General features: G+C 38.6%; 1 protein-coding gene across 6 annotated transcripts in view; it reads right to left on the bottom strand.

Moving 5' to 3' along the window:
• The window catches only part of LOC120316055 (SH3 domain-containing protein C23A1.17-like), a 70567-nt gene that overhangs the window by 18224 nt on the left and 26029 nt on the right, over window positions 1-26314 (bottom strand). Inside the window, exon 3 of one of the 6 annotated variants that reach the window (XM_039361212.1) lies at window positions 26-73. The exons of the other annotated variants lie outside the window; for them this stretch is intronic. The gene's annotated coding sequence lies outside the window, so the exon portion shown is untranslated. The remainder of the gene's footprint in view (window positions 1-25; window positions 74-26314) is intronic. 6 annotated transcript variants of the gene reach the window in all.

Below are 26314 nucleotides of genomic sequence, written 5' to 3'. Positions count from 1 at the left end.
TAAATATGCCAGCTTCATAACTTACGGTTTTATTTATTGAGTTGATTTTGATAGTCCAGCCAACTCTGGGAGGCTTACAAAGGACATAGACAGAAGAGATAAAGAAGATCATTTCAATACTTTGGATATTAGTTTGTTTCAAGCAGAGTGCGGTTAAGTTTAATGACAGTTTCTCAAGTTCGGATGATGCAATGAATAGTAGTTTGTCTAAATAGGAAGTGCAAGTTTCCCAGCCCTTCTTTATGGCTATGTTGAAGGAGAAGCTACGTGGGTCTCTGCTAAAAAGGTTTGTTATTATGGCTGGATGCAATTAGAAGGTTGTCTCAAAATTGCACTGTGAGAAGTAGACTAAGCATGCTGCCCTGTGCCTTAATTTTACATGCATGAATTTAAATGTCTGTACTTCAAATATAAGAACCACTCAACACTTCACTGGACACTCCGAAGAAGCAATCAAGATCTGGTAAATGCCAAGACTTAGCAAATTATATCTTAAGAAGGCATTTCCTGAACTAATACAGAATAATAAGGGAACAAAATAAGGATGCTGATTTTTCAAAAGGAGGAATGTAGGTTTTTTTTTTTTTGGAAATATAAGAGTTCTGTTATCTTGCAACTGTGAATATAGAATGCATGGAAAATCATTAAGATCTTATTTTGGACATGACGTTCAGGACAAAAATAGAAAATAAGCATTTCCAAGTTCTGTCTTCAGAAATTTGGCTAGCCCCATTGTTGTTTCCAACTTGCTACAACAACTTGTCATGGGCAACTCACCACATTTAATGGGACAACTCGCCATGGCCAACTCACTGTGACCATGGGACAACTCGCTGCATGACAACTCAGTGCTGTGTTAATCATTTCATTCAGTTACTTTTACTATTGGTGACCACGCTTTCATCAAAAATATTGTAACTCTTGCATTTTTGTATTGACTTTGCTTCATTATTATTGGCCATGAAATAATATTGAAATTACTTTAAGTTTTGTATTTATTGAATTGTCCTGCGGTACGTTGTCTCATGGTGAGGTGGCCACTGCGAGTTTGGGCAAGATCTATTCCCATTTTTACCCCCGGAATCCCCTTACCAAAAATTGGGTAGCCAGAAGCCATTTTTGCATAATGCCAATTAGTCACATTACATCAAATCATGGCATAATGGAGAATTTAGATGGCATTACTAGACTGGGTTCATAGGTTCATGCCAGGTTCCTTTCATATATAAATCACTATATTTGGTACAAATTCTGTTGCACCTATATTAAATATAATTAGCTTAACATATAGTTATCTACCTATTAGGTAGCTATAATCAGCTATTTTCAGGAGGACGTTTTAAAATTGTGAGAAACTGATAACAAGAAATTGGTGTGATGTATTGAGTGTGTTTGTGTGAGTGCGAATAACACTTGTCTTAATCCTAGTAAATCCAAAATCTTGCTTTGTAATATATAATGATTATATGGGATGTATTATATTTGGGTGAGATTAACTAGTGGCTACAACATATATTTTAAAGGCTTTCCATTCTGAAGTTTCACCATAATTAAAGTCTCAGTTTGAGGAATATCCAATCTTCTTCTGCTGGTGGCTCTTTTTTTTCTTTTTGACAGAGCTCAGCCATAATTGTTTTGGTTTCTTATGAGATGTCTTTATATGCGGTTCTTAGTGTGCACTGTCTTTGATAACATTTAGTTAGCCATTCTAGAACTGACAATGGAGTCCTGATAGCATAATGTTCTGGAAATGTGTCTCCATGAAGTGTAAGTCAGTTCAAGATTACGCTATGGGTTGATGGAATTGACTTAATTGATTACTATTATACATTGTGGAAGAGAAGATATAATCTAATAGGACATTCAGTCCGCAGTAGAAATCTCAATGCTGACATCATCTAAATTTACAGCTTTTACACTCCTATGAGTGAAAGTTTTATAACACAATAAAGTCCCCCACTTTAACAGAATAACAGAGTTGGAAGGGATCTTGGAGATCTTCTAGTCCAACCCTCTGCTCTAGTAGGAAACCCTATAGCATTTCAGAGAAATGATTGTTCAATCTCTTCTTTAAAGCCTCCAGTGTTGGAGCATTCACAACTTCTGGAGGCAGGTTGTTCCACTGATCAATTGTTTTCACTGTCAGGAAATTCCTTAGTTCTAGGTTGCTTCTATCTTTGGTTAGTTTCCATCTGTTGCTTCTTGTCTTGCCTTCAGATGCTTTGGAGAAGAGCTTGACTCCCTCTTCTTTGTGGCAACCCCTGAGATATTGGAACTCTGCTGTTATGTCATCCCTCATCCTTCTCTTCATTAAACTAGACATACCCAATTCCACCAACTATCCCTTATATGTTTTAGCCTCCAGCCCCTAATCATCTTTGTTGCTCTTCTCTGTACTCTTTCTAGCATCTCAACATCTTTTTTACATCATGGTGACCAAAACTGGATGCAGTATCCCAAGTGTGGCCTTACCAAGGCATTGTAAAGTGGTGTTAATACTTCATGTGATCTTTCCCTCCGTTAATGCAGACTAGCACTGTGTTGGCTTTTCCCACACCCATATCAGATTCATAATGTTTCTTAGCTTGCCTCATACTGTTTTATTAAGGATTTACAAGTGACATTCTTTCTCTGAGGAGGAACATTTTGTTCCATTCTTATTCTAGTTTAAACTTATTTTTAATTTTCAAGCTATTATATAAGCAGAACTCAATCATTCAAGTGTATTGCAAATTTATTGCTTTTTCCCAAATCTTTTATATTATATTCGTGAAAATATTGTAAAATGGCAATATCAGGCAAATTATGTACAGAAACATATCTAAGAGAAATGTACACCAAATTGTCATCAGATATTATCTGCCATCTCTCCCCAACTAAGTTAAAATGATATAGGAAGTGATAAATCAAATTTAATATTGGGAAAAAAAGTTGGGGGAAACTGAAATTGATAGAATTCACCACTTCTTTTAAAAAATAGCAAGAATCATATATTTATAGTCAATTGAAATTTACTATGTTCTGGTTACAATGTAATCTCTTAAACCTATTTACAACTTTTAATCCTATGTTGATCAAACTTTTATCATCTTTCTCATCCAGTTGACAACCAAATTCCCATTAGTATTATTTCATTCTCATTTCTATTTCTCTCCTCACTTAATTTACCAAGAAATCTTGAGTGTTTACATCCTATTCACTTCCACTCTCCATCCTTCAACACAGATATTCTCCTGCAAGTCATGGTCTTCCTTCCTTCCTTCCTTCCTTCCTTCCTTCCTTCCTTCCTTCCTTCCTTCCTTTCTTTCTTTCTCCTCCTCCTCCTCCTCTTTTCTTTTCTTTTTTGTAAAAGATCACATAAGATTTTTATTATCTAGTCACATTATCTACTTCAACCACTGGAGTTAACTTGCAAATGTTTAAATGCTTTCCTCTGTAAATCCCTTGGAAACCACAAGGAGTGTTTCCATTGACATCACCATCTTCTGGATTATGCAGTAACGTTCAGATTTAACCAAAATGTTTAAGAACATGTTTCTGTTGTTGTCACTTTGAGGCAAAAGGGCAAAAGAAGAGTTTATATTTTCCACAAAGATGACTGAGCACATTTTCAATTCCGCAATAATTTATTCCTAAGGCATTATTAGAATAGTTAACAATAAACAAACAAATTCCATTTTGTTACTATTTTCATTATAACTACTATTCCTATTTCAAAGACATTTCTCCAAAAGCATAGGCCTTCACAGGAGATTATGAGAAATGAAAAATAATGAAATAATATACATTGCAATGTCATTGTGGCATGATGCAAGTTCCATGGCTTGCATACTTGCTTCCATCAGGATACTAGACAAAAAGGAGGTGAGGTTTGTATCATGAAATCTCTGTGTGCATGCCACTGCTTTTTAGGTGGAGGAAGAAATTATGGACACTAATGCCATGGATTGCTGAGTGGAATGACTGAAGTGGAAGAAGGATGCTCACAGTTGATAGGAGTTGGACAGCTTCTTCTTCTTCTGTCTAGATCAGGGGTAGGCAACCTTGGCTCTTTTATGACTTGTGGACTTCAACTCCCAGAATTCCTGAGCCAGCCATGAACTTCCACTTGAGCATATTGGTTTTACATTTAGGCACTCCCAATTCTCAACCTATTCAGGGTCCTTCAAATAAGGGAGATAAACTGGACAGATAAAAAAAATCTTGTAAGTCAATTTCTTCATTCTAAGCCAGTCATTGACATTTAAAGATTAATTTGCTTAGAAAAATAAAGAAACAAAATATGGTTTGCTTATTAAATTATGCTGCCTCTTCTCTTCCCCAAACATTTTCATAACAAAGTACCCCAATTTCTTTTTTTTTTTATTAAAAAGTTTTATAAGTTTTACAAAAAGAACAAAACAATACAAAAACAAAAAACAACATATACAAAGAAAAAACTAAACATTACACAACAAAACCCCCCTTCCCCAACCCCCACCCAAACACCCCCCCTTCCCCCCCTGAGCTTCCCAGAGCAGAATATAGGCTTGATTAAAAAACAATTAAAAAATTATGTTTATAAAAAAAAATATAACATTAAGATATATATGTATATATATAAAAATAAAAATTATGAAAAGGCTATATAATATTTTTTTATATCCAGTTTAAATTGTATAAATTTTATCCACTTATCCCAAACAGCAAGAAATTTCTCTTGCGTTTGTTGCTTTAAAAAAGCCGAAATCTTTGCCATTTCCGCCAAATAAGACACTTTAAGAAACCACTCTTGCAAAGTAGGCAAAGATTCCTTCTTCCAATATTGCCCTACTAACAGCCTTGCGGCTGTAATCAAATTTAACATCAATATAACCTCCTTTGTATCACAATCAGTAACTATACCCAACAAAAATAATTGCGGAGTAAATTTTACCCTCCTTCTAAAAATTCTCTGGATATTCCACCATATCTTAATCCAAAATGCTTTTATCTCTCTGCACGACCACCAAATATGATAATAAGTAGCGTCCATACAACCACATCTCCAACATTTAGGTTGTAAGTCAGGGTACATAAGAGACATTTTTTGTGGATCAAGGTGCCATCTATAAAACATTTTATAAAAATTCTCCCTTAAGTTCTGTGCTTGTGTGAATTTGACATTTCTCACCCAAATGGTTTCCCAGGTGTCCAATGGAACTGGCTCACCAAAGTTCTGCGCCCATCTGATCATACAATCTTTAATTAGTTCCGTTTCTGAATCCAATTCAACTAAGACCCCATAAATCCTCTTAATGTGGGTTTGTCTTTGATCCTTCACTTGCTTAATAAAATTTTCATCTTCTCTAAGAAAACCCACCTTACAATCCACCTTCCATCTATCTACTAGTTGCCTATATTGGAACCAAGAATAAATAATATTTTCTTGTGCTAACTCTTCCCGTGATTTAAACTGCCAGTTTTGTCCATCCCATCTAAGTAGCTGTCTATAAGACACCATATCCATTTTAGCACCTCTTTTTATTCCTTCTATCGCATGCCAAGGTATAGCCCATAATGGTACTTTAAAATCACTTTTATAATATTTTCTCCAAGTCCTAAGTAGAGAAATTCTTAAAATATGAGCTTTAAAGACCCAATCCATTTTTTTATTAAATATTAAATAGGCATGCCACCCAAAAAGTAAATCCCATCCCTCTAGATGGAGTATCTCAGGATTTGTCAAATTTACCCAATCACTAATTAGTGTTAGAACCACCGCATCATAGTATAATTTCAAATTCGGTACCTTGAGTCCACCCCTCTCACTGAAGTCTTGCATAATTTTAAACTTAACCCTTGGCTTTTTCCCTGCCCAAATGAATTTATTAAGGCCTTTCTGCCATTCACTTAAATTAATCTCATTCTTCAAAATCGGTAACATTTGAAACAAAAAGAGAAACTTGGGTAGAATATTCATTTTTATCACTGCAATTCTCCCCATGAGGGATAATTGCAACTTCTCCCAATTCTTCAAGTCTTTCTGTACCCTAACCCACAACCTTTCATAGTTATTTTTAAATAGTTTTGCATTAGAAACAGATAACATCACCCCCAAATATTTTACCTTATTAACAATTTCAAAACCCGTCAAATTAACCAAAGTCTGCTTCTCCTGACTAGTCATATTTTTAGGTAGAATTTTAGTCTTATTAACATTAATCTTGAAACCCGAGACCAAACCATAATAATGAATCAATTGTAATAACTTTACTACAGAATAAGTAGGTTGCGACAAAGTAACCACCAAGTCATCCGCAAAAGCTCTTAACTTGTATTCTTTTTTGTTAACTTCTATTCCTTTAATTTCCTGCGACTCTCGAATTTTGATCAACAATATTTCCAATGTTAAAACAAACAACAACGGTGATAGTGGACATCCCTGCCTAGTACCTTTCTCTATTGTAAAAACCTCTGACAAACCTCCATTAACAATAAGTTGTGCCGTTTGTTTTTGATATATTACCGTAAGGGCTTGTACTATCTTTTCACCAAAATTCATCTCTTCCATTACTCTTAACATAAAATGCCAATTCAGTTGATCAAAAGCTTTTTCAGCATCTAAAAATATCAGCCCTGCAGGAACTTGGTTGTTCTTATCTAAGTATTCTAATAAATTGATAATTTGTCTAACATTATTTTTCATATACCTTCCAGTTATAAACCCAGATTGATCTTTATGCACAAGGTAATGCACAACCCTCATAAGCCTATTTACTAAAATTTTTACAAATATCTTATAATCCACATTTAAAAGAGATATAGGCCTATAATTCTTTGGTAAGGTAAGATCTTGATCCTCCTTTGGGATCAATGATATAAAAGCACTACGCCATGAAGGAGGAATCTCTAGACCCTGTAAAATATCATTAAAAAGATCACCTAATGGTTGAATCATCTCCTCCATTAAAGTACCCCAATTTCTTAACAATGTTGCTAGGATATATGCCCAATATTAAGGGCAAAACAGTCCATCTGCAAAAATCCAACTGACCACCAGATGATGTCTATTTTATTTGCTATCTACTGGTCACAAAACCTTTTACAACTCACATCTGGTAGACCTCCATATTTTAGATAGGAAATTATGGATGAGAAGTGACCAAGAACATATTGGGAAATATGTAAGAATAAGGAATGTTCCCCCCAAATTTAATTAAATAAATCCTGGCAGTATAACTGTATTATATAGAGAAATTATTCAGATCTGTGTACTGAATATCATCAAAAGAAGTATGATTTTCAAATATTGTTTAATTGTGTCAGAAGCATCATGATTAAAATAAGGTATACTATATGATATAAAATTTAAAATAGCAATAGCACTTAGACTTATATACCACTTCATAGTGCTTTACAACCCTCTCTGAGCAATTTACAGAGTCAGCATATTGCCCCCAACAACCTGGGTCCTCATTTTACTGACTTCAGAAGGATGGAAGGTTGAGTCAACCTTGAGCAGGTCAGAATCAAACTGCTGGCAGTCGGCAGTCAGCAGAATTATCCTGCAATACTGCATTCTAACCACTGCGCCACCACAGAATAAAATACAACATGCAATACAAGACTGAAATGTGTACAAGTTAAACAGATCTTGCCCAGAAACTAGCAACATTAATTGCATTCTGGCATGCTGCCATGAGGTTCTCAGGTATACACTGATTGGGACACAAAGGACAGGTATACATATATGTTGTTGTCTGCATGTCACCACAACTACAAAGAACAGAAGCCACCGGATAGCTCCATTTGTTCAAGGTATATCTGGATCTTGTGCCTGTGCGCAGTCTATTCAACAATTTCCATACTTCCCAGCTTTTGTCAGACCCAGGTGCCAGCTCCATCGAGTGTTGGTTCTTTGTAGCTTTCCATAGATCCACTCTGCTTTCAAATTCTTCAAAGACTTCCATCGACCTCAGGAAGCTTTTCCTGGATTTTAATCTCTGATGAGCTGGTTGTAGGCAGGGGAGAGGGTGTTGTCTACGTACAGATGGTTTTCAAATAATGGGAAATAATCCATTCTGTTCTATTCTAGTCAGATTTCATTTCAAATACTGCATCCAAACCTGGAAAAATCATTTTAAAAACTACAGTATATTCAAACGGAACAGTATATTTTTATTGTTAGCCGCCCAGAGTCCTTCGGGAGTGGGGCGGCTTATAAATTTTAAAAATAAAATAAAAAATAAAATAAAATATTCCAGCGGGGCCAGTTTTTGGGCACTCGGTCTCTAAAAGGTTTGCCATCACTGGTATAAGGTTTCCTGCCTGAGCAGGGGATTGGACTAGAAGATCTCCAAGGTCCCTTCCAGCTCTGCTATTCTGTTATTCTATATTGGCCAGAATCCTCTTGAATGCTCATATCTGGGCACAAAGGTTTTTTTTTTTAAAAAAACTTGATAGTAAGTGGCGCAGATGCAAAAACGGGCAAGAAGACAACTGGAAATCAAGATTCTTTCTAATGGTCATCCCATGTAACTACTTTTGTTCTGCAACATCCATGCAATTTATTCATTTTATTTATTTATTTATAGGACCTATATTTCTGCCTATCTCCCACAATGTCTAGACAGCTCACAACAAAAAAAAGGGCTTTTTTTTCTCATAGAATGCCCAGATCAGAGTTCTGGCACCTTTTTTGGATGGAACCTTGTAGGGTAGGTAAGGCGGGTTGTATGACATGTGTGAGTTCCGGCACCTTTTTTTTTTTTTTTAGAAAAAAAGCACTGCCTAAATTTAAACAGTGTTTCTCAAGCTTGACAATTTTAAGGCATGTGGACTTCAACTCCCATAATTCCACAGCCAGCAATGCTGGCTGTGGAATTCTGGGAGTTGAAGTCCACATGCCTTAAAATTGTCAAGCTTGAGAAACACTGGGCCCTAAAACATAGTTAAAAGCACATCTTTCCCAGGCATCATACCAAACATCCTCACAGCTCAACCCTCAATCCTAGTCCAATGCTTGAGGGAAGAGTCAGGTCTTCACAGTCCTCTGGAAAGCTGAAAGAATCCCACTGGTCTTCACTTGGAGGCTGTTTCAAAAGACCGGGGCAATTACCAAGAAGTTATACCTCCGAGGTCCGATCAGATAGCAACATTTAAGGGAAAGGACGTGGAATGCACCCTCCCTATCTAACCTAAAGAACAGGCAAATACTCTCAGTGAGAGGCAGTCCAGAAAGTAACCTAGCCCTATGCCATATAGGGCTTTAAAGGTGGTGACCAGCTCCTTGAATTGCACTCAGAAAGCAATGGATGCCAATGTAGCTCATGCAGCAATGATGTTACTCAGGTGAACTGAGGCACAGCAAAAACTCTGCGTGGCACTGCATTCTGGACCAGTTATGACTTCTGCATAATCTTTGAGGGCAGCCCCATGTAGAGCGTATTGCAGTAATCCAAACAGGAGGTGACTAAGGCCTGTGAGCAAAGTTCTTGGTCCAAGAATGGGCAAAATTGTTGCACAAGACAGATTTGTGCAAAGGCTCACCTGCTCATGCCTGCCATCTGCTTTCCTAGCAGGAGCCACGAGCCCAAGAAGACTCCCAAATTGTTCACAAGATCTGTGCTATCCTGACTAGAGTCAAGGATGGCAACTTTCCTAATTCCAGGAGCACCAAATCTCCATAATCATTCCATCTTGTTAGGGTTGAGTCACAGCCGGTTTCTCCCCATCCAGCCCTTATGGCTTCCAGGCCCTGAATCAGCACCTGAACATTATCACTTTCCTGGAATGGGGTAGAAATATATAATCGGGCTTAATAATGAAACTGAACCATATGCTGGCAGATAATCTCTCCCAGTGGATTCATACAGAATATAGAGACTGGAGCCCTGAGTAGCCCACATAATATGGGTCTGGGACTAGACCTCTACTTCCTCACCAGACACAGAGAAAGGAGAACCACAGCAAAAGAGTGCCCCCCACTTCCAGTCACCAGAGCATCTGGCAAGATACCATGGTTGATGGCATGGTATCAAACATGCCAAGAGATCCAGAAGGGCCAGGATGGACATACCACCCCCATCCTGAGCCCTCCAAAGTCATCCACATGTGCGACTCAGCTGATCCTTCATTCCTCCATGATTTCATCTTTCATTAACTGATTGAGACTCATCCTTAGATGTTTCAGATTTAAAACATCCTCTTCTCCGAACACAGATTCCGCCAGAGATATGGTCTGACATGCTTCTTCAACAATTTGGTTGCTCCTGTGGTAAAGGCTCTGCCCAGTTTGTGTTAGTCACTTCAGGCTGCTGTGAGCACCTTCCCTCCCTAGTCACTGTCCAAGGTCATTTTTCTTAGGTTGACACGTAATGTCTGACTGGAACTTTCTAAAGTTTCTGTGGGCTCCTTTTCAAGGAGTGTTTTTTTTAAAAAACCTGCCTAAAGTATCAGTTTAAGCCAGGAAAGTCAAGTGAATTCTGCCAGCAGCGTGTTACTGGTTCGGTTACAAGTTTTCCACTGCTGCTGCTGAAACTGGAATTTATTTTTAAGACCAGATGTTTTTGCTATTCTTATTCCTTCTGAGGAATCAAGTTATGATTTTCATTCTGACTGGTAAACACTCCTAGGACCAGTATCACCCAGCTGTGGTTTCTTTGGCTGTGCAATGTCCTCTCACAATTTACATTATGAAGAGCCTTTGATGCTGTCTGAACTTGGTTGATTTATTGCAGACGTTTCATTGCCCAAACTAGGTAACACCATCATTTCATTGGGTAATGAAACATCCGCAAGAAATCAACCAAGCTCAAGGACCCCTCGTTTCAACCCTGAGCTACAAATACAGGTAGTCCTCGATTTACAACAATTTGTTTAGTGACTGTTCAAAGTTACAATGGCACTGAAAAAGTGACTTATGACCCTTTTTCACACAACGTTGCAGCACCCCACAGCCACATAATCAAAATTCAGATGCTTGACAATATGCTTTCATATTTATGAAAGTTACAGTGTCCTGGGATCACATGATCCCCTTTTGTGATCTTCTGACAAGCAAAGTCAATGAGAAAGCCAGATTTCACTTAACAACTTTGGCAAGAAAGATTGTAAAATGGGGCAAAACTCATTTAACAAATGTCTCACTTAGCAATGGAAATGTTTGGCTCAGTTGTGTTGTAAGTTGTATTCTCTTTTATTAGTAAATAGAATATTTAAAAAAAGAATATGATCCCCCACTTTTCTGATCCACCAAATCTTGAACAATTTTAGATATAATTAAAGTTAACTTCAACAAGCCTCTTCATTGTGTTTTTTCTCATTGCAAATAGATATTGCCCAGTTTCTATTCTGTAGAAGAAAATTGCATAGCATTTCAAATAAAAGCAAATATTATTGCATGTGCTTGTATGCTTGTGTAGGTGTTTTTGTGGGTGTGCCTTACATTATTTTTATTTTTCTTCAAAAATTCCCTGCAAAAAAAAAAATTAACCATAGAATATCCTTGTGGGCTATAATTTAGAAAATTATACCATACTTATGATCTTCCAAAACTAACAAGGATAGGCAACAAAGATAGATGTTTTTACCCATTTGGAAATTGGATAAGTATTCAAATTCCCTCAGTTAGTTTGTGACCCTTTTGGATCTCTGAAAAATTGAGTTTTTAAAGAAATAACTAGGATCAGGTTTGCAGTTATTTCTGCCTGTTTCCCAGTAACTAAAAACGGGTCAGAGGCAAAAGAAAGTCCATAATCCATAAATTTGAACAGTCTCATTTTAAGAGAAAGAAGCAAGAGAAATATGTCAAGAATGTATTTCATATAATAATTAAAAAACTTTTCAAAAAATTGTGATACCCCCCCTTTTTTTTACTTTTATTGGATTCAAATTATAAATAAAAATCCAAAGTTCCACTTTAAGAAGAATAATATGTTTTTGTTACTACATCCCCCCCCCAAAAAACTTCGGATCTAAACGGTCAGTAAGACTTAAGTTGGATTCCAGTTACCAACTTTATTGATGACTAAATTTGGAGCCAACTTCAGTTTTATTGATTCTTTCAGGTTTCATTCTCCTCCTTTATAATTTACTTCACAGGATTCTGGAGGATAAAATGGAGAGCAGCAAGGAAAGTTTAGATAGGAAGTCAATACTATATATAGTTATTTTTCTCTATAATACAAATTGCTTTTATCCAGATATAATGTAGTCTAGTACCACCTAGTGGTGGAAATATATAATGACACTATCCATACCACAACAATTTAAGACTGCCAAAACTCTTTAACAAAAGGTTAATTAACTAAATTAATTGACAATTTGCACAAAATATTAGTCACATTGTATTCATCAGCTGCCTCTATTATAAACTAAGGAGAACACTTTCCATTATATTGTACTATTTCAGTAGAGTACAGTGTTATTTCAGTACAGTAATCTTACAGACTAACTAATCAGTACGGCAATCACTAAGGGCAGGTATTACAATTATCTGAATTTAGCTTGGGAATTTTGTTGATAGTGGTTTAATTATATTGTCTTTTGTGGATTGTTGGTGTTTATGCCCAAAAGCATCCAAGACTTTGCAAAACAAAAAACCCACTCCAAAATTTCACAGAGAACCTGTCTTTCTAATTATAAATATTAAGTTTTTGCTTGCCTTTCCATGATCAACAGGAACTGCTCTGAAAAGCAAGGATGTATTTCACAGAGCGGGATGTTATTAGGACCTGTAGATCAGGGGTCCCCAACCCCCATCCGTGGTCCAGCACTGGGCCATGGCATGCCAGAAACCGGGCTATGCAAACAAGCGAAGCCCCATCTGCGGGATGCAGGCAGCATGCGAAACCATGCCCCTTCTGGTCCATGGAAAAAAACCTCTGTCCATGAAACTGGTTCCTGGTGCCCAAAAGGTTGGGGGACACAGCTGTAGATGACAGAGAATAGGCTATTCGTGAAAGAAAGCACCCTAGTAGGTTCAGGCTAGCTTTTTAAAAATTAAAAAGAACAGTGGTAAGATGGAGGATTTCTGTCAAACTATAGTCATATTAAAGAACGTGGCAGTGGAAATAGCAATCAAGTTAGGGAAACACCGACACTATGTATTTTACCTGGAAAGATAGATAACGCAGTCTAGTTAGTTCAATGCCTTCCTTTTCATACTCAAGCACTCTGAGATTGCTGGCGATGTCCATTTTGCTCTATGAGTTCATGGTGACCTAACCCTAACCCTAAGTGCAATTTTCCCCCAATGGGATTTTCCTGTGTATTTTATCAGGAAGCATAGATAGGGCAGCCTAGAAAATTCAGTGACCTCCTAACTCTACCCAATCACTCCGAGTTTGTTGGTGATGTCCATTTTGCTATCTGAGTTCATGGTGACCTAACCCTAATCCTCTCTTTTATATTTGTATAGTCTGAATGAAGGAATAACAAAGCAAAGAAATATGGCACAGACATATTACACTGAAAAACACAGAGTCAATATTATTTTCCATTTCCCAGGAAATTAGATGTTTTAGGAGTGCAGCCTGAAAATCTTAGCCTATCATAAATACTGTCCTTCAAGACAGTATCTGTATTTTTGGTAAAGAACATCTCTAAGTAAAATCATGGCTTTGTAATTGAAGTAATTTGTTCAGGCCTAACTTTCTTTGTCTGATTCAGGTGATTCCCCCCCCCCCTTTGTTTCCTTAACACCTCAATTCCTTCTTAACTATTTCTCTGAAGGATCTTTTAGACCAGATTTCTAGCTTTTGTCCAACCTGCTTATGGGTCTGCTTCATCTTTAGCTAAGACAGCTTCATCTCTGCCAGGTCTCACAGATACAGTAGTCTTAGACTTATAACCATTCAAAGTTACAACAGCACTGAAAAAAAGTGACTTACAACCAGTCCTTACATTTACAACCGTCATTGCTTCCCCACGGTCACATTATCAAAATTTGGGTTCTTGGCAATTAGTATGTATTTACGACTGTTGCGGTGTCCCAGGTCATGTGACCACTGTTTGCAACCTTCCCAGCTGGCTTTTGACAAGCAACTGTGGAAGATGGATTAAGTTAATGATTATGGGATTCAGTGCAGTGATTCGCTTAACAACCATGACAAAATAGGTCGTAAAAATCAGGTGTGACTCAGTTAACATCTGCCTTACTTAGGAACAGAAACTCTGGTCTCAATTGTGGTTGTAAGATGAAGACTTCCTGAGCTGTCCAGATGACCTGGCTAATGTCCTGAGTTAGGGAACTACGAAGGGAAATAAGACTGAATTTAAATCAAGTCAGACAAAACTGAATATCCACTGCTTATATTCTGGCTGTATAGGTAGTTTTCATCTTACAACCATTCATTAAGTGACTGTTCAAAGTTACAAGGCACTGAAAAAAGTGACTTATGACCATTTTTCATGCTTATGAAGCGTGAAAAGCATGTGATCATGCAGTATCCCCATGATCACATGATCAAAATTCAAATACTTGGCAACTGTCTTATATTTATGACAGTTGCAGAGTCCTGGGGTTATGTGATCATCATTTGTCACCTTCTGACAAGCAGAGTCAATGGGGAAGCCAGATTTTCTTAACAAGGTTGTAAAATGGGGCAAAAGTACTTAACAATTGTCTTGCTTAGCAGTGGAAATTTTGGATTCAATTGTGGTTGTAAGTTGAAGACTACTTGTATCTTGGGTGTTTAAGTAACATACCTATTACCCTATCTCATTTTGTAAACGTATTTCTTCTGTTGCTAATTTAGCTATTTTCATCGATTTTTAAAAACAGAATGTAAGTTTTCTGTCCTCATTTTTTCAAATGTGAAAAAAGCTGATTCTTGTTTTCTTTTTTGCAGAGACAGATGGATAAATCTTGGCAATTTCCCTATTCCCCTTTATTGAAATATATATCCAACTATTTTTATCCAAAGGGTAAAGGAACAGAAAGACACATACAGTATAGGCTAACACCACTAAGCAAATCATGCTAATTACTGGATTCACACATTCAAATCATAATTTGCTTAGCCACCATTGGCAGAATAATTCACACTTGGCTGAATTCATATATTGTCCTAGCCATAACTGGCAGTTTACAAACTATAATTGCTGGATTCATCCAAAATAGTAAAGCAAAGCCAATTATGCTATAATCTGGGTTAGTGCAACCCAGTCAATAGTTGGGAAGAATAGAGAAAGAAAAGCTAAGTTTCATCAGTATTTCAGTGAGGCAATCACAATTCATTCATAGTTGCCCATTTTTGAAAAGCGAGTCCAGAAATGTTAAAAATTCTACTTTTTATCCTATTGATCATTAGGGGCACTTAGAGAAGAGAGAGAACAGCAAGTCACCAGTGAACTTCCTGTAGTTAAATAAGGACCTGGACTTGGGACTTTTCCAGCCCTAGATCAGCAGCCCAACCACACTGACTGTCTCTCCCTCCCAATAGGATTGCTTCAAATGTTATAAGAACTTTATGGAAAGCACTTCCAGTGCCGAAATAAAATATGCTCATTCCAAATGGGTAACAAACCTATGTATATTTGCTCTGGGTGTGTTCGGTGTACTTTGGGCTTGATTGCCCACATAGCTGGAAATAATGAATGTGCATAAGTGTGTAAGAGACTGGGTTATACCCTTATTCCTACATGGTAGTCCTCAGTTTACTTTGGCTGTTAAACTAGGAGGGAGACACAGCTATGTCAAGGAAGTCCTTATATGGCAATGCATCCTTACTGCTGCTGTTGTTCTCCCAAAAAATGTCTTCCAAGAAAGCGGTGTTTATTCCACTTCCTTGAGGGCAACCAGAGTGGGTTCTGTGTAATTACTGCAGGCTCAACACAGACAACAGCATCAGCTTGTGAAAGGTGTGTATGGACTTGTATAAAGAGTATGCGGTTGTTTTATTCTCCCATGTTAGAGATAAATACACTGGTTCTATATTTTTTTTTTAGTGAAGGATGCAGGTATTGTAGACTAATTTATGTTACATAAACACTAAGTAGAATTTTTCACTGTATTGCATTTAGAGAAGCATTTTAAAAACAAGACTTGCAGCTCTTAATGAAGTAATAAGGATAATGATAACTAGATGAAGATTAGAAACTTAGAATACTTTTTCAGTAGGTAGACAAGAATGGACTGGATTTGGATAGAGGCCAGCATTTTTGGGAAGTGTTCATGCTTACTTAAGGTCAGCTGTAATGTATTTAAAGAGGGCAGAGCTTTTGTCCCTTGTCCCCAGATGTTGAGACTCTAGAAAGAGTACAGAGAAGAGCAACAAAGATGATTAGGGGACTGGAGGCTAAAACATACAAGGAACGGTTGCTGGAATTGGGTATGTCTAGTTTAACAAAGAGAAGGACGAGATGATAGCAGTGTTCCAGTATCTCAGGAGTTGTCACAAAGAAGAGGGAGTCAAGCTATTCTCCAAAGTGCCTGAAGGCAGGACAAGAAGCAACGGATGGAAACTAATCAAGGAGAGAAGCAACCTAGAACTAAGGAGAAACTTCCTGACAGTTAGAACAATTAACCAATGGAACAACCTGCCTCCAGAAGTGGTGAATGCTCCAACACTGGAAGTTTTTAAGAAGAGACTGGACAGCCATTTGTCTGAAATGGTGTAGGGTTACCTGCTTGAGCAGGGGGGTTGGACTTGATGACCTCCAAGGTCCCTTCCAACATTATTATTATTATTATTATTATTATTATTATTATTATTATTATTATTATTATTATTATTATTTCTGACAGGAAGGAAGGAAGGAAGGAAGGAAAGAAGGAAGGAAGGAAATTACTGTTTAAAAAACATATATTTGCATATACAGGTAGTCCTCGATTTACAACCATTTGTTTAGTGACCATTTGAAGTTACAATGGCACCGAAACAGTGGCTTATGACCTTTCTTCACACTTATGACGATTGCAACATATTTATGGTCACATGAACAAAATTTAGGCACTTGAGAACTGGTTCCTATTTATGATGTTCCAGAGTCACCTTTTGCGACCTTCTGACAAGCAAAGCGGGGAAGCCAGATTCATTTAACAGCCATGTCCCTAACTCAGTGGTTCTCAACCTGTGGGTCGGGACCCCATTTGGGGTCAAACGACCATTTCACGGGGGTCGCCAAACAAGGCTGTCCGCCATTTCCCCCCCCTTTTCTTTGGCCACGCCCCTGGCACCCGGTGATGTATAAGTGGTTGGGGGTCACCACAACATGGGGAACTGTATTATGGCATTAGAAAGGTTGAGAACCACTGCCCTACCTTAACAACTGTAGTGATTGAGTTAACGAATGTGGCAAGAAAGGTTGTAAAATGTGGCAAAACTCACTGAACAACCGTCTTGCTTAGCCACAGAAGTTTTGGACTCAGCTATGGCCATACATTGATGACTACCTGTATGTGGAAAGGAAGAAAAAGGCTGGCATATTTCCCCATTTTAAAATTACAGATGGCAATGTAAATCTTACTTTTAACTTAATAAAAGTTAATAATAATATAACTTTTATTTCATCCATCCAGCCTCCTTGCCCAGGTTCAAAGAAGCCCAAATTTGAGGCCATGTCTTCCCAATGGATGCCAACCTAAAATTGGGCCAAGGCACAGCAGTAGGGTATTTCTTGGGAAAACCGAAAAAGATCTCACATGAAGACAATCTGGGTCATAGGCAGAATTTAGAAGCTCATCTCGACAAGCAAGTCTGGTGAGATGGACTTCTAAACAGAATTAAAATAAAATAAAATAATTACAAGCAAGATCATTCCAGGCAAATCTTATGGCATTCTTTGACAAAGTAACAAAATTAGTGGATCAGTGAAATGCTGTGGATATAATTTACTTGGACTTTAGTAAGGCATTTGCTAAAGTAAACCACAACCTATTACTTGATAAGATAGAAAGATGTGGAATACAAAAGCATTACCACCAAATGGATTCGTAACTGGCTGACCAACCACACTCAATGCGTAGTCCTTATTGGAACTACATCTATAGGAAGGGAAGTATGCAGTGGGGAACCCAAGGCTTTATCTTAGGCCCAGTACTCTTCAGTATCGGCCATTTAGACGTGAAGATAGAAGGGGAACTCACCAAATTTGCAGATGACAACAACCTGGCAGGAATAGCCAATATTCCAGAAGAGAGGCTCAAAATACAGAAGGGTCTTGGTAGACTTGAACATTGGGCCCTATCTAGCAAAATGAAATTCACTGGTGACGAAAGTAAAATTCTACATTTAGACAAGAAAAAACAAATGCCCAGGTACAGAATAGGTGTTACCTGGCTCAATAGTACAGGTAATCCTCGAGTTATGACCACAACTGAGCCCAAAATTTACATTGCTAAGTGAAACATTTGTTAAGTGAGTTTGCCCCATTTTACGATTTTTCTTGCCACAGTTGTTAAACACATCATTGCATGTGTTAAGTTAGTAACACGGTTGTTAAGTTGACTTTCCTTGTCAGAAAGTTGCAAAAGGGGATCACATGACCCCAAGACACTGCAACCGTCATAAATATGAACAACTTGTCAAGCGTCTGAGTTTTGATCACGTGACCACGGGACGCTGCAAGGGTCGTAAGTGTGAAAAATGGTCATAGGTCACTTTTTTCAGTGCCATTGTAACTTTGAAGGGTCACTAAATGAACTGTTGTAAGTCGAAGACTACCTGTAGTAACTGTGAAAAGGATATTGGAGACTTAGCAGACAATCACTAAAATATGAGCCAGCATATTTTGCCCAAAAAGTCAATGCAGTCCTATCCACCAGGCCACCTTGCAGGAAAGGAGTCAAAAAAACCCAATAGGTCCGTGGTGGCTAACCTATGGCACGCGTGCCACAGATGGCACGCAGAGCCCTCTCTATGGGCACATGAGCCATCACCCCAGTCCTAAAACCTTTTATAAAACCTTTTTGCTTTAGGCCTCTGCCACTGTGTGCAAAAAAAAAAGTTCAATCAATCAATTTCAACTTCTCCCGGAAAAAAAAAGTTCTCGCAAAGTTGGAATTGATTGATTGAACTTTTTAGTCCCACCCAGTCTGCCGTTACCACTGCAGCCACGCCCACCCAATGGGCCACACCCACCCGGCACCCGACGATATATAAGTGGGTTTTGGGTTGCAGTTTGGGCACTCGGCCTCTAAAAGGTTCACCATCACTGCAATAGGGTGACAACAACCATGAGACCAAAGACCCACTTCTTGCCTTCCTACTCAGGCAGCACCTTTCTTCCTATCCTTCTGTTGGCTGCTGCTTACTAGGAACGCAATTCCAGAGCACCAAGGGAGGGACAGACCTTTCAAAGAAAGCTAAATGGCTTTCAACCTTAAACATCATAAAGCAAACATTAGAGTTTGAAGATTAGTTTTATTTTTGGGGTTACCTGTTGACTGCTTTTAAAATATATATATAGTGGTCGGTCGCCTTGATTGATAGATAAATAGATTTCCACATCAGTGTCATCTTCCTAGGCCACGGGTGTCAAACCCGATTGCATCAAGGGCCGTATTGGGACATATCGGGACATTTTTTGCCTTTGCGGGGCCCGGGGTGAGCATAGCCTGAACAGGCTGCATCCGGCCTGTGGGCCGCCTGTTTAACGTGCCTGTTCTATGCAACAAAGCATTTTTATAAAATATACATGGGAAAGTATATTTCTAATTACTTTAGATTTGTTATATAAGGGGAGGGGAACCTACCAGATATTTCCAATATATTTTTCAGCATTCAACCAGGGTGAGAGTTGGTCTCTGACAGAAGGCCACCTGAAGAGACTAGAAGCATTTGAAATGTGGATTTACAGGCGGCTGTTACGTATAAGCTGGGTTGACAAGATCAGAAATGAGGTGATAAGCCACCTGGGAAAGCCAGGGGAAATCATCAAAACAATTAAAAAACGAAAATTAGAATATTTCGGACATGTGATGTGACACTCAGAAAAATACGGCATACTCCATTTAATCCTCCAGGGCAGTGGTTCTCAACCTGTGGGTCGGGACCCCATTTGGGGTTGAACGACCATTTCACGGGGGTCGCCAAGCAACGCAGTCTGCCTTTTTTCCCCCCTTTTCCTTAGCTGTGCTACTCCCTTTTATTCTATTGGCTTTTGAAAGCCAATAGAATAGACTCTCTTGAATAGAGTCTAATTCTATTGGCTTTCAAAAGCCAATAGGAATTGTCCAGGCTGTCTCTGCCCTGCTGAGCCCACCAAAAGTCCCATTCTGCAGACGGTGCTGCAAGTTGTCTGCAGTGAAGGCGAGCTGTCTGGAAGTTTCCACCCCTCTCTGCTGAGCAACTACTAAAAATGTAAAGCCCGGCGGGTGCCTTACCTCCATTGGGCTGGGCCAGCTGGTGGCCCAGCCGGTGGTTGCCCTGCACCGTTGCTGCCCCTTGCCAGCTACGCCTCGGCTGGTGCAGGGGACCACGCATGCATGGCGCTCCCCAGCAGGGAAAGTCCTCAACTTACGACCGGTTGGGTAGTCCTCGACTTACAACCGGTTGGGGGTTGCGGCATTAAAAAGGTTGCGAACCACTGCTCCAGGGAAAAATTGAAGGCAAACGAGGTCCAGGCAGAAGAAGAACATCGTGACTTCAAAATCTAAGGGACTGGTTTGGACAAAACTCAGCAGCACTTTTTTGTGCAGCTGCTGATAAAAACAGGATCGCCAGCATGATCGCCAACGTCTGATAATGGATATGGCACAAGAAGAAAAAGAAGAAGAAGGATATTTTATGTTTAATGTCAATTAATCATATATTTGTCATTTGTTATTTTTGTACATTTTTTAAATTGTTAGTGTTTGGTGTTTGTTCTTTCTTTTGTCTCTTATTTTGTATTTTAATGTTGGAAATAAATAAATAAAAATATTTTTAAAAATAAACCGAACATTAGACTAATTAAGCTTCTACCTCTTCTGAAGAGCTACTTTATGGACTTGCAGAAAGGCAGTCATGTTACCAACCTTGTTGCTGAGGTGTAATAAAAGGACTTTTTTGCTATTATGGACAACTTTTTTTTAGAAAAAACTTTTCTGGTATCTCAAGGATGGGAGGAAAGTACATCGCTCTGGCTACCTGACCTGAGAAGTATTACTTTTAGCAGTAAGACACAGGTAAGTCTTGACTTAAACCATTAATTTAGTGACTGATGGAAGTTACAACAACACCGAAAAAAGTGACTTGTGACCATTTTCACACAAACATTGATCAAAACTTGGATGCTTGGCAACTTTCATGTATTTATGACGGGCTGGAGTGTCCCGGGGTCATGTGATCACCTTTTTAGACTTTCTGACAAGCAAAGTCAGTGGAGAATTCAGATTCACATAACGACTAAATGGTTCACTTAATAACTGCAGTGATTCACTTAACAACTGTGGCAACAAAGGTTATGAAATGGAGCAAAACTCATTTGACAACTGTCTTGCTTAGCAATGGATTTTTGGGGCTCAGTTGTGGTTGTAAGTTAAGGACTACCCGTAGAATGACTTTCAGTTTTGTTTAAATCAGCAGGTAAAAGGACTCTTCTGATAAGCTCATATTTTAAAATGTATGTATATATTTTCTGTGTGGCTGGAGCTATTTTGTATCCTTCCCCAAATGACCTGCAAGAAAATCTCCCCCCCCCCTTGTGTTTAATGTATGGTGGTTTATCTATTTAAAGCCCGTCTCATCCCACATGAATATTGTTTTGCCAGACAGATAATGACTGGGGTGAGCATAGTTATTTAGACTGCACACCTCTTTTGATCCTACTGAGTCCCAAAAAAAGGTAAATTTATAAAATAAACCTGTCTCTTTCAGCTTTCCACCAGCTCAGCTTTTCCTGCTTAACTCTTGAGGTCAGGAAAAGAGTGCGTGAGAAACACCACTGGTAAGAGAAGTGAATTTGAGCCCCATATTCAACACTTGCCAAGACTTCGAGCCAGTTGTCTTTCTCGGCTTGATCTACCTTACAGGATTGTTGTGAGAAAATGAACAAGCAGGGGAGGACTACAATTTTCCCCAGCAATCAAATTATGCAATCTATGCAATAGTCGCCTTGCCAAGTTCCTCCACAGGACTTGAAGGCTTTTGGCAAAGCAGAGTTGCACCGTCATGACCTAAGCTCTGTTCTTTTTCTACACGTGTGTGACATCACCATACATAATCAAAAGGAGTGGAGCTTGTGTTATGAGAGCATGACCTTGCTTACATCATTGTCTCACTTCAACATCCATTCTTGATATCTCTGGTGGCTGATTCCTAGGTGAAAGTGTTTTGGGCTTTGACACTTATTTTATTCCAATGCCATGTTTTATTTGCAGGGCTTGGGTGGTGAAAAAAGTAAGGTTCTATATTTAGGCAAGAAAAAACAAATGCACAGGTATAGTATAGGTGGTACCTGGCTCAATCTTAGTAATTGTGAGAGGGATCTTGGAGTCCTAGTGGATAATCACTTAAATATGAGCCAGCTGCCAAAACGCCAAAGCAGTCCTAGGGTGCATTAACACAGGAATAGAATCAAGATCACATGAAATGTTAGTACCACTTTATAATGCCTTGATAGGACCACACTTGGAATACTGCATCCAGTTTTGGTCGCCACAATGTAAAAAAAGATGTTGAAACTGTAGAAAGAGTACAGAAAAGAGCAACAATGATGATTAAGGGACTGGAGGCTAAAACATATAAAGAATGGTTGCTGGGATTAAGTATGTCTAGTTTAATGAAAAAAAGGACTAGGGGTGACATGGTAGCAGTGTTCCAATATCTAAGAGATTGCCACAAAGAAGAGTGGATCAGCCTATTCTCCAAAGCATCTGAAGGCAAAACAAGAAGCAACGGATGGAAACTAATCAAGGAGAAAAGCAACCTAGAACTAAGGAGAAATTTTCTAACAATTAATCAGTGGAACAACTTGCCTCCAGAAGTGATGGGTGCTCCAACACTGGAAGTTTTTAACAAGAGATTGGACAACCATTTATCTGAAATGGTATAGGGTTTCCTTCCTGAGCAGGGGGTTGGACTAGAAGACCTCCAAGGTTCCTTCCAACTCTGTTATTCTGTTTACTCTGTTAAATCATATTTAAAAGGGACAACATAAGCAAGGGAAATATAGGTAGGTACAAAGGCTTTGCTGGAGGGAAGGCTTCTTAGAGCCAGGGAATGTGATATCTGGACACATAAGTAGTAGGTGACACCACCATCTACCCCTTGTGCCATTCTTAATATGTGTTCTTGCAAATGGCACTAGTTACTTGTCTGCAAGCAATGGACTCAGGGCATAATTTTGGCAGCACCTGGAAAGAGGTCTTTAAAGAAGCTATTCAGTGGTGTCATCTTAGGAGCACATTAAGTTGGACACCTGCTTTAGCCACGTGTGGTTTGGCCACATCCAAAAACAGCCACCTTCTTCTCTGTAATAGTATGGTTGGGAATTCTGAAGGGGAACATGAAGCTGTACAGGTTAATTTCCTAAATATCTGAGAACAGACAGATTTCTCTTCTTTCCGGGCCATGTGTTCGGCTACAACTCCTAAAAAATTCCAGACAGTGAAATCTGGAACATGATATCAATAGGATATCAAATATTGCTTGTCAAATGCTAAATACTACCAATTACAGGTAGTCCTCAATTTACACTCTTGCATCTAGTGACTGTTCAAAGTTACAACGCCACTGAAAAAAGTGACTTATGACCATTTTTCACACTTACAACAGTTGCAGCATCCTCGCAGTCACATGATCAAAATTGCAACACTTGGCAACTGGCTCATATTTATGACGGCTGCAGTGTCCCGGGGTCATGTGATCACCTTTTGTAACCTTCTGACAAGCAAAGTCAACGGGGAAGCCAGATTCGCTTAACAACCATGTTTCTAATTTAAGAACTGCAGTGATTTAAGAACTGAAGTGTGTAGTGGGGTGCCCCAGAGCTCTGTTCTGGGCCCAGTGCTCTTCAACTTCTTCATCAACGATCTGGATGAGGGGATAGATGGGGAACTCATCAAATTTGCATATGACACCAAGCTGGCAGGAATAGCCAACACTCCAGAAGACAGGCTTAGGATACAGGAGGATCTGGACAGACTCGAACACTGGGCGCTATCTAATAAAATGAAATTCAATGGTGAAAAAAGTAAGGTTCTACATTTAGGCAAGAAAAAACAAATGCACAGGTATAGTATAGGGGGTACCTTGCTCAATAGTAGCAACTGTGAGAGGGATCTTGGAGTCCTAGTGGACAATCACTTAAATATGAGCCAGCAGTGTGCTGCAGCTGCCAAAAAAGCCAACACAGTGCTAGGCTGCATTAACAGAGGGATAGAATCAAGATCACATGAAATGTTAATACCACTTTACAATGCCTTGGTAAGGCCACACTTGGAATACTGCATCCAGTTTTGGTCACCGCGATGTAAAAAAGATGTTGAGACTCTAGAAAGAGTACAGAGAAGAGCAACAAAGATGATTAGGAGACTGGAGTTTAAAACATATAAGGAACGGTTGCTGGAATTGGAAATGTTTAGTCTAATGAAGAGAAGGATGAGGGATGACATGATAGCAGTGTTCCAATATCTCAGGGGCTGCCACAAAGAAGAGGGAGTCAAGCTATTCTCCAAAGCACCTGAAGGCAGGACAAAAAGCAATGGATGAAAACTAACCAAAGAAAGAAGCAACCTAGAACTAAGGAAAAAGTTCCTGACAGTGAGAACAATTAATCAGTGGAACAACCTGCCTCCAGAAGCAGTAAATGCTCCAACACTGGAAGTTTTTAAGAAGAGACTGGACAGCCATTTGTCCGAAATGGTGTAGGGTTTCCTGCCTGAGCAGGGGGTTGGACTAGATGACCTCCAAGGTCCCTTCCAACTTTGTTACTACTACTACTGCTACTACTACTATGGCAAGAAAGGTTGTAAAATGGGGCAAAGCTCACTTAATAACTGCCTCGCTTAACGATGGAAATTTTGAGCTCCTCTGTGGTCATAAGTTGAGGACTACTATACGGTAAATGGCATTTGCTATATAGACTTTCACCAGCAACTGGTTGGGTTTGGGGACATTTTATTGGATATGCAGAAGAATATTTGTTAAGAAATAAATTAAGGGATAGGCAAAAGCATACCACCCAAAGTAAACTTCTTGAGAAAGTTGGTGGCATTAGCTATACCACTTTCGCAGGCTCGGTTGCTACTCTCTGGTTTACTATCGACAAAGCCTATATATTTAGTTCAACTGGAGGCATAATTATAGTACAAAAAAACAGAAGACATTGGCTTCCATTGTGAGACTAGGCCAGTGTTTCCCAAACTTGACAATTTTAAGGCATGTGGATTTCAACTCCCAGAATTCCACAGCCAGCAACGCTGGCTGTGGAATTCTGGGAGTTGAAGTCCTCATGCCTTAAAATTGTCAAGTTTGGGAAACACTGGACTAGGCTATAGGAATGTTCTTTTCCCTCTTGGAATCCTTATGTTTCTCTCTTTATTTGCATTTTGTATCTGACACATGCCTTGACTTCATTTTTCTATCTGCCGAGGTCTGCTTGTTGTTTCCAGAAGTCAGTTCCTATCTCAACTCAGCTGCAGAAATGTAGAACTTGGAACTGATGACTTCTCCTCGCTTTCCCAAGGTTTCCAGAGTGATCAGCAAGGAGACAAAACCCCAGCTAAAAAGGGACAGGTGACATCACATGCACCATTTCGTAATTGCATGCTTTGACTACTTCAGGTTTTCAGCTCATGACATCATTGTGGTTTTTAATGGTTAACTGTGTAGAAAGATCATGGGTTGCCTATACACGGGCAACAGAAACTTAGAATATCCCACTTCTATTGTCTGAGAAGCATTTTTGTTATTCACATTGAATTTTGAGTACAAATCATTGAAGAAGGTTTCTGTATATCCTTTTTCCTTCCTGGCAGAAGAGTGAAGTAAAATTTTGGGAGTTTGCCAAACATATATATATATAGTAATAAATAAAATAATAAATTATTAAAGTATAAAAAAGAAAATCTTTATTATGGTCAATTACCAGATATTTAAAATTAGCATCTCCTTTAATTTTGCAAATGAGTCCATCAATTTAAAATAATTTAAAAATTTATTTATTTTGCAAAAAATGTGTACATTAGGCAAAATGCAAATAAAATTCTTCTTTAGAGAAATGTGCAAAAATATATATATGAAAAAATGTGTTTATTATCGGAAAGTTTTAGAAATATGAAAGGAAGGGACCCAATAAAACATATAAGTTGCCCAGAGTTGCCCTGTGGTTGAGATAGGCAGCAAATTAATAAATAAAATAGAAATAAAATAAATAAAATAGAAATAAAAACCTAAAAATGGATAGAAATCAGATTCACAAATGT

This window comes from Crotalus tigris, unplaced genomic scaffold (assembly GCF_016545835.1).
Source record: "Crotalus tigris isolate CLP2741 ecotype Arizona unplaced genomic scaffold, ASM1654583v1 scf7180000019218.882973, whole genome shotgun sequence".
Taxonomy (NCBI): Eukaryota; Metazoa; Chordata; class Lepidosauria; order Squamata; family Viperidae; genus Crotalus; species Crotalus tigris.
This window is presented reverse-complemented; position numbering and strand designations above follow the sequence as displayed.